The sequence below is a fragment of the Cebus imitator genome, unplaced genomic scaffold (genome assembly GCF_001604975.1).
Source record: "Cebus imitator isolate Cc_AM_T3 unplaced genomic scaffold, Cebus_imitator-1.0 Scaffold569, whole genome shotgun sequence".
Classification (NCBI taxonomy): Eukaryota; Metazoa; Chordata; class Mammalia; order Primates; family Cebidae; genus Cebus; species Cebus imitator.
Genome location: NW_016107884.1, coordinates 756,410 through 765,849, shown reverse-complemented (window position 1 = coordinate 765,849; position 9,440 = coordinate 756,410). Strand labels below are relative to the sequence as shown.

General features: G+C 32.0%; 1 protein-coding gene and 1 non-coding gene across 2 annotated transcripts in view; both read left to right on the top strand.

The window, feature by feature from the left end:
• The window catches only part of PCDH11X (protocadherin 11 X-linked), a 112,450-nt gene that overhangs the window by 12,727 nt on the left and 90,283 nt on the right, over positions 1 to 9,440 (top strand). The window lies entirely within an intron of this gene.
• Positions 5,965 to 6,154, top strand: LOC119469087. Its single transcript, XR_005197910.1, has one exon. It is a non-coding gene; the product is annotated as a U2 spliceosomal RNA (small nuclear RNA).

Sequence of the window (9,440 nt, the reverse complement as noted above, 5' to 3'; positions counted from 1 at the left end):
TATCAGAGAACAGAGAAGAAAACTTACTCTATGATAACTAGAAATATCAGTTCTATGAAAACAATCTATTCATGTTTTAAGAAAATGAGAAACAATTAATTTGCAATGGCATTAAAAATTCATATGTAATACATGTAAAAATAAGACTATTTCAGACTCAACTGGAAAAATGAAATAATTTCTTGGGCTAATCTAGCAAATATTAGAATTGTTCAAAATATTAAACAAAATAATGGCGTCAGAGTATTCCAATTCCATTTCATAACTTTAAGTCTGTTCTATTTCTGGCTTCAGAAACAATTTGAGTAGATTTTAATAGAATAAGTTTAGTTTTAATTACAGGAAAATATTACATAACTGGATGAAATTTTAATTGTAAATTACATACTCGAAGAATAAATTTTAAAGAGATGGTAGCAAAGGTTGAGCAGTATTAGCCAGAAGACAATACCATATAATATATACTAAATGTCTAAGTACTTTCAATTGCTAATAATATGATAGGATGACAAAAGAATTAGTAAGAACGTTAAAGGAACTGGATGGATTATATTCAAATGAAAAAATGACAATTCTAGGTTACAGTTAGGTTCCAAGATAATGACTGACAACTCAAATAAGCATCATGTTTCAGAGAAATGGAAGACACTTTGGGAACATAATATACAATATTGCCTTTAAAATATCATTACACTTTATATATTCTTTATATCCTATGCCAATGGTAGCAAGTATTAGGTTAGTGCAAAAATAATTGCAGGTTTCCTCATTAATAGATCACCTAAGAACATGCTTTGGTTGTAACTGAATCTACTAAGTTTTTGAAACAGGTAAACTAAAGATCAAAGCAGATTTATAATGAAACTTATTAAACACAAAAGCTAAAGAAAATATCAGTAATATTGATATTGCCTTTAGTTTTTCTATGGAAATAATTACATTATCACTTTTAAATTGTTTTCATTTCATTTTAAGGTACTCTGGCAGATTTTATCTCATCTGAATCTCAAAACAATTCTGTGAAACAGGTATAGCATATATTTATATTTTTGTCATATGAGGAAAGAGGCAAGACAAGTTTTTCTGTTCTTAATATCACATACCTTTTAGGTTTCAGAGACAGTATGAGACCCTTGTTCTTATCCCTAGAATAACATTCATTTTATCAGCTAATGTATGCACCAATTTATTAGGTTCAAATATAATTAAGGGTATATATTAAATAAAAATTTAAAATATATTTAATTTTTTAGGATTTTTAAATTTGTATTAGAAAGTTTTAGTGAGAACTTATTGACTCTTATTTGTCAAAATTATTATAATATCCCTGACTTTAATAATTTCAAACATATGATAACATAAGCACACAATCATGTAATAGTGAATAGACTAGGAAATAGGGATGTTATCAGATTTAATAAGAAAGGAATACTAAGTTGGAAAAGAAATTAAGATTTGGTTCTCATTCCAAATAGGTTCAGAAACCAGAGTCTAACTCCAAAGAATTTTCTTCTCTGTGAAGATAAAAATATTTGAGATAATAGGTCTAGAGGGAGAGTATTTCAGAGCAAAAAGGAAAATTATGGCTATGGGTTGGCTTAGATATAGACTGTTAGCAATAAATCAAGGTGTATTACTCTGGCTAAGTACTGGTAATGCTTGATCACAGAACTTTGGTAGGTTTCAGGTTTGTAATTTTATGTGAATTACAATCAAGCATTTCTGTAGTTAAATGGTAGTTAATCATGTGGTGTGAATAGTTTTATCCACTGATAATATACTTTGTTTTCTATTGGGAGAACTAGATTATTAGAAACTATTACAAAAAAATGTATTTTGCTGTTAGAGAAGCAAACCCTGTTCAGTTTCTTTAGTGAATACCATGAATTAGACTTAAAGGCATAAATGATGACACATACTCTGCTGAAGTGCTACTGAATATAAGAAAAACACTATCCTTATTGTAAAGTTTCCTTAAAAACCACAGTTTTACCTAAAGGTGATATTTATTTGTGAATCTTTTCTTGACAGAAGTCTTTACGTATAATCATTTAACACTTCAAACAACCCTGTTGATTAGCTTGGGCTGCATTTTTATCCTCCTTTTCATTTGTCCATTTCTGTTTTTCAAATGAAGAATTGAGCTAGTCCAGATTAGCTAAATGGCTTGCCTGAAGTTGTCATTAGTTTAATTAGGAGTAACTTAAGATTCCGTGAACTATTCACCATTCTCACGTAGACTGAGTCACTGGTGGTAAATAATTTAACCTAGGAATTATGTAGTGACTTGAGATTTTTAATAAAGGAAGGAAAAGAAAGGAAATGTTTCTTTGATATGGAATCTAGGTTAGGGTTAACATTTGTTTGCAGAACAAATACAAATTGTGATGAGACACTCAGGTTCTACTGAATTAGCAATACACTGAGGTAAGTCATAACTAGCAATGTTTTGATGAAAATGTATTTAATTGTTTGCTTAGGGTTTTATTTCTGTTCTCATTATTAGTGGCTCCAAATGAAGAAAGTAGGAATTATTGTAGTTAAATTCATGTTCCTAGGCATTCTGTTATAACCTAGAATCTCTAGTTTATTTGATTTTTCTATTTTTACTTAGGAAGATGATATGATTTGGCTCTGTGTGCCCACACAAAACTCATCTTATAGCTCCCATAGTTTCCATGTGTTGTGGGAGGGACCCGGTGAAAGATGATTGAATCATGGGGTTGGGTTTTTCCATGTGGTTTTCATGATAGTGAACAGGTCTCATGGTATCTGATGGTTTTAAAAGTAGGAGTTTCTCTGCACAACCTCTCTCTTTGCCTGCTGCCATCCATTTAAGACATGACTGGCTCCTCCTTGCCATCTGCCACAACTGTGAGGCCTTCTCAGCTACGTGGAACTGTGAGTTCTCCACTAAACCTCTTTCCTTTGTAAATTACCTAGTCTTGGGTATGTTTTTTTTCAGCAACATGAAAACAGACTAACACAGAAGGTCATTTTTGATATTTTTTGTCTTTATGCATAACTTGTACTTTTTTGGAAGTAACTTAAAATACAAATAATGTTTACCTGTGAGCTATGAACAGTTACACCTATTGACTTAATGTGTTGTTTTCCAGAAGGTTCCATTCCCTTTGAAGTGACTTGTCCAAGGTCACAAAAGCAACGTAGTGGAAGTCTGGAATAGAATTTAGGTCTCCCTGGTCAGTGTGTTTTTCACTATATCATCCTGTTGCATTTTTTGCCATAGTAAAAGGTCTTATGTACATTTTTTAAAAATCACATGTGTAATGATCGTATAGCTTGAAATAGTCCAAAGTGTTAAAACTAGTTTTAGTTATAGATTTGAATACTAAATACCAAACCAATGTGTGTTAAATAGTAAAATGGTGACTCTTTTTCAACAAATTAAAGACATAAAAATACTAACTCATTAGCTAATTTTCTGAATGAAACTTAAATTTTATAAGGCAATGTTACATATGTTATAATGTTTACCATCTTTAATGTTAGATACATCTTCTACATGAGGTTTCATGCTACAATTTAAACTTTAAATTTTACTGAAATTTCACTATAATACTCTATGGCAACAACTCTCTTGAATCCAAGAAGTTTGTTTTGCAGAAATACTATAAGAACAGTTTTATAGTCATCTTAACTTTAATAGCAGGTCCCTGTGACTTAAGACCCCAGAATATATGAGTTTAAAGTTTTAATGTTCCATAAACACTACTAATCATCCAATTTATGAAACTTATGTTTTGCTTATTTACAGAAAAATAAATATTGGCCCATTTTAAACATTTTAAAGGTATTTGATCTATTGCTAAAAATGTCTAACACATTAGACTTGTAATAGATTAATGGAATGGAGTTGTAGACTATTCCTCAGCAAACACACATTTAAAGGCCATGCTTTTCTCAAAATGAAAATTAACAAGTTTTGGTTAAGTGCAAGGAAGTAGTATAAAAGCCAGAAACCTCAGTTATATTTTAGTCTTGTTATATTTGTTAGAATAGAAATTTATTTTGTGTAGCTTTTTTTTTTCCAAAATGTAAAAGATTTTCCTTGTGAACAGATAGCATTTTATCTAACATCTTTATTGGTCTATTAATTTTTTAATTTTCTTTTCTACCAGAGCCATGTATTCCTACTGCATAGTATACATTTTTAGAGTGAATTATTTTAAGAAATGATTTGAATGAATTTAATTTTCAGAGAAAAAATTTAGGTGTAGTTTTTTTTAATTGCACAACTATTTTGAAACTACTATATAGATAAATTATGAAATTTTAGTAATGTAGTGAAAAACTTCAATGAAAAAGAATTCCTTGATTCAGAAGCTACTGAAGACAAACAAGTAAAGTTGGAAACTGTTAAAGGACTAAAAGGGCAGAAAAACTGTCAATATCATTTTCTTATCTTGTCTAGAAATAGTTGACTTGATAAACTGATTCTTAAAAGTTACAAGTTCACAATAACTGAAAAATTCAAGTTCATTTTGAACCAAAGATTATGGTTAAAATACCAATGCCAAATTTACCAAAACAATTACTTTTTGCATATTGGATAATATATATATATATATATATATATATATATATATATATATTACAAAGTAATCCTTAGTTATCTATATCTTAGATGTCTACATCTGTGCCCCTGTGAAGTAGGAAGTAGTCTAATTATCTCCATGTTATAAATACAGAAACTGAGACTTGCCTAAACGTACAAAGACAGTAAATGGCCATGTCGGGGATCACACACACATCTTTTTCACTTCACAGTCCAGGTTTTTAACCAGAATACAAAAAATAAATTTATTTTTATGTTTTGAAATATCATTTAACTATATTAATAATGACTATGCACATAGACTTTTCAATTCTCTTTAGATGAATGTTTTATATTATATCCATTTCTCAGCTTTATTAACTGTGTTAGGAGTGTAGAGAATCATTCCTTGAGGAAACATAAAAGTACATTAGTTAAACTGAATATTAAGGTTTTTCTTCTTTATTCTGGACAGCTTAATTGTAGGAGAAATATTCTATCTATAAAATTGTCTGTCATTAACAATTCAGTTACAGCCTAGTGAATGTGAACACACACACTTTAAGTGTCTAATTTGAAACCAGATTTTCTCCTTTGATAATTCTATTTTTGTTGTAGATTTATATAATGAGTTTAAGCAAATTAAAATTATAGATGACTTGTAATCTTTCTTATCAAAGATGATTGCATTTTTATTTCACTTGTGTTAGATATTTGACAGATTTGATCTAGAGGCATCTAGGTACAGTTTTGATTTTTAATGGATTTGCTTGGACAATCTCAAGTTAAAATAAGAGCTTTCAGTTCTAGCCTCTGTTCAGAAATCCTGATTCATAATACTGAGATAAATACTGGAGGGATAAAATGTCTCTCAGCATTAAATAACTAAATAACATTTGTTTGAGCCATAAAGGAAGAATTGAGCTTATTTACAATCCATCTGCATAGCACATTTAGTTGAATCAATCAATTATTTTAACTGATTTTCTTCCAAATTAACTGCTGATTTTATTTTTATGTGGACGTTAGCCTTATTGTCCAAATAACTCACTCTATGTTTCTACTTAAGACAACTAAAATCCAGCAGTTCCTTATTCTTTAATCATATCCTTAGGGCTTATCAGCCAGAATGGAATATTGTGAGTCAAAGATATTTATCAAAAGTCAGTCGAAGGTTAAAATATTTTCTCTTGGATATATTTTCTTAATAACTATTATCATGCCATAATGATGCAAATGCAGTGCAAACAAAAACATAAATGAACACAGATCCATTTGCTTGATAAGTACAAAGAAAAAGCATGGTAGAATTTTGTCCAAGTGGACTTTCATTCTAGTTGCTAGGCTTTATGTTTTTTTCTTATCTTGATATTTTTAAAACTTGAAAAAAAAAAACCAGAATCAGTATCGCTTCTTGGCCTTTTGTCTAAGATCTAGTGAAGTATCTGTTCTTATCAGTTGAATATCTGATAAATCCTCTATCCAAGGACAATATATTAAATGGAATTTGGAGCAGAGGGATTGAATAGGAGCTTGCTCCATCCACCCCTTGCATTGACCTGGTATTGCAGTACCTCCAGGAATGGTGCACTCCGCCCAGGGTTAAAACACAGTGTTAAAGGTCGGACGCGGTGGCTCACACCTGTAATCCCAGCACTTTGGGAGGCTGAGGCAGGTGGATTACCCGAGGTCAAGAGCTCGAGACCAGCCAGGCCAACATGGTGAAATCCCATCTCTACTAAAAATACAAAAATTAGCCAGGAGTGGTGGTGGGCCCTGTAATCCCAGCTACTCAGGGTGCTGAGGCAGGAGAATAGCTTGAATCTGGGAGGCAGAGGTTGCAGTGAGGCAAGGTTTCGCCACTGCACTCCAGCCTGGGCAACAGAATAAGACCCCCTCTTAAAAAAAAGAAAAAAAAAAGAATCAGTAGAATCACTTTTCTAAAATATAAGTGCACAGACACTTTTACAAACATATGATACATAGTGAGCTTCAAATTAGATCTAGACAAATAGAAATTTCTTTTTAGTAATGCTTAGAAATTATGTTTCTCTTGCTCACATTCAGTGTCACTTTGTTACTTGAAAGTTCTACTTTTCACAGAAAACAACCTATTTTTGTAGGACTTAGGTTGTCTTCCTGCTGTTAGGATATATTACCACCAGATAGCAGTGAGGTTGTAAGAACTCATTTCTTGTAGGAATGTATTTTACTTAGACATGGATTATTTCTTCCTTTAACAAATATATACATAATTTCTGATATTATATAATAAATCATGAAATGCTTATATTTAAAACATAGTTTTAAAAATAAAGACTTAGGTCACATTTATTCTGTTTTCCTTACCATATATTATCGATTAATACTTAATGAAAACCTACCCTTTTCCAGAGATTTTGGATAGCTTATTTTTTACCTACTCCATGTTTTCTATTTTCCTGAATAATCATTTGAAAAAAATCCTACATGCATATTTGAAATTAAAATTTTAGGATATTCCACAAAGACAAACAGAGATTTGAACCAAATCTATGACCTCCTAAACAACAATCTTCATTTTATCTGACATTAAAAAAGTATATCTACAGCTAAAATTTCTATTATCCTTTAATTAGTCACAAACATATACAGTTCTGTTAAGTAAAAGAGTGCCTCTCTATTGAGGAATTGTGCTATGCTCACAAGAGTGAGTGTGAGATGATTACTAGCTGAAGAGTAAAACATGTAATTTTTTTTTTGGTATAATGTGATACATGATATAAATGACCTTGATAAGGTTGTTTAAAGATTCACCAGATAAAGTAGGTTTCTGCCCTTTCACTTAATTTACTATGTATTTCTGCAAAATAGTTTCCTGGTTGTGAAATAAAAGCAATAACTCTTTAAAAACTTTTCTGACTGTGCAAATGAGTGATAAAACTTGAATAAAAATGTATTATTCAGAAAAGAACTGAAAGGTGTGAGGCTTTAGATGTTAAACATTTATATTCATAAATTACCATAAACAGGGAATACTGATATGTGTTCATAAGTAAATAAATAAGTTTTTAACATTAGGTGTTACATATAACTTATAAAACCAGATGAGATGCCACATAACAAAGTTGTATATTTTCTATGCTTTTTGCAAGTGCACTTACAGGGATATATGTCTATTATTCATATATTAAACATTAGTATTTATGGAGAGGCATATGTGGATACATATGCCTATATATTCTTGCTTAGACAAATGGCAATATAATGATTAGACATATGTTCCCTAATAAAAATTTCCATTTATCATGTATACTAGTCAAGGAATTACAAACTAGATCATTTAAGTTTTCACTTACAGAATCAACTCCAAATATCTTTTATTGCTTCCACACTAGTAGCATTTTGACTCCTTTAGTAGAGCCTACAACATTCCAGGTCAGGGGAGTTAAAAGGTCAGAGAAAGTTGCCTGGTTCACATAATAGGGAGATTGAACTGATACCTCATTAAGGTTTTTGCGGGCAGGCACAGTGGCTCATGCCTGTAATTAATCCCAGCACTTTGGGAGGCTGAGGTGGGTGGATTGCTTGAGGCCAGGAGTTGAAAACCAGCCTGGCCAACATGATGTAACCCCGTCTCTATTAAAAATACAAAAATCAGCCAGGCAAGGCAGCCCACACCTGTAATCCTAGCTACTCAGGAGGCTGAGACAGAAGAATCACTTGGACCAGGGAGGCAAATGTGGCATGAGCTGAGATGGCACCACTGCTCTCCAGCCTGGGTGCCAGAGTGAGACTCTGTCTCAAAAAGAAAAGCTTTTTACATAACACTTTTCATCCTCTTCCATTTTCTCCCCACTTTCTTTTTTCCTTCTTCCATTGAATTTTCCCTACTCTTTCTTCATAAAGTAAGTTGTTGAAAGATTAACCATTTTACTGCAATTCACTCTGTTTTCTACTTCTATTCTTCTACAAATAGACATCTATGTCAAAACAATGATCAGTTTGAAAATCTCCTTTATTCTGTTTTTAAGCATCTCTTTGTCTAAAATTAAAAACAGAATGTACAATTAGGAATATGTGCTTTGGCTCTTTAAGGCAACTGTTTGCCCCATACTCTGATTTTAGCACTTGTTTGCTCTTATTTGTTTTGGAGATGCCCAGTAAAAAGATATATGTCCAGGAAAATAAGGCTTTGATATCCTGTATATCTAAATGTTGTCTCACAAAGTTAACACAGAAAACTATGGATATTTCTTGATTAGAGTTTGGAACAAAGATGACATGTAATAGACTATTTTGCTGTAATTAAAATGATTTTCTATGTGTAACTTAATGTTCATGTACCTAGTTTTGGTTGTTTCCATTTAGCAGTTGAGGTAGCAATTGCTTTCTTTTGAAAACTTAGACCCTTTCTACTGCTATCATTGACTTTAGGAAAAAGGTAAAACCAAAAGCAAACTAACCTATAATAAATATATTCAGTTGATCTTTCATGTTAAGGTACTTGATGGCTTCCATTTAATATTAGGAATATTTGATTTAAATTCAGAAGTTATTCATTTTTACTGAAGACATAGAAATGCTGGTTTTTTGTTGTTGTTGTTTTTTAAAAAAAGGTTTATTCCTAGGCACCCTGGGCCTATAATTCCAGCACTATGGGAGGTGAAGTGGGGCAGAGAGCTTGAGCCCAGGATTTCCAGACCAGCCTGGGCAACATGATGAAACCCCATCTCTACCAAAACCACAAAAACTTTGCTGAGTGTGGTGGCATGTGCGTGTAGACCCAGGTACTCTGGAGGCCGGGGTGGGAGGATTACTTGAGCCTGGGAGGTGGAGGCTGCAGTGAACCATGATCATGCCACTGCACTCCAGCCTGGGCAACAGACCAAGACCCTGTCTC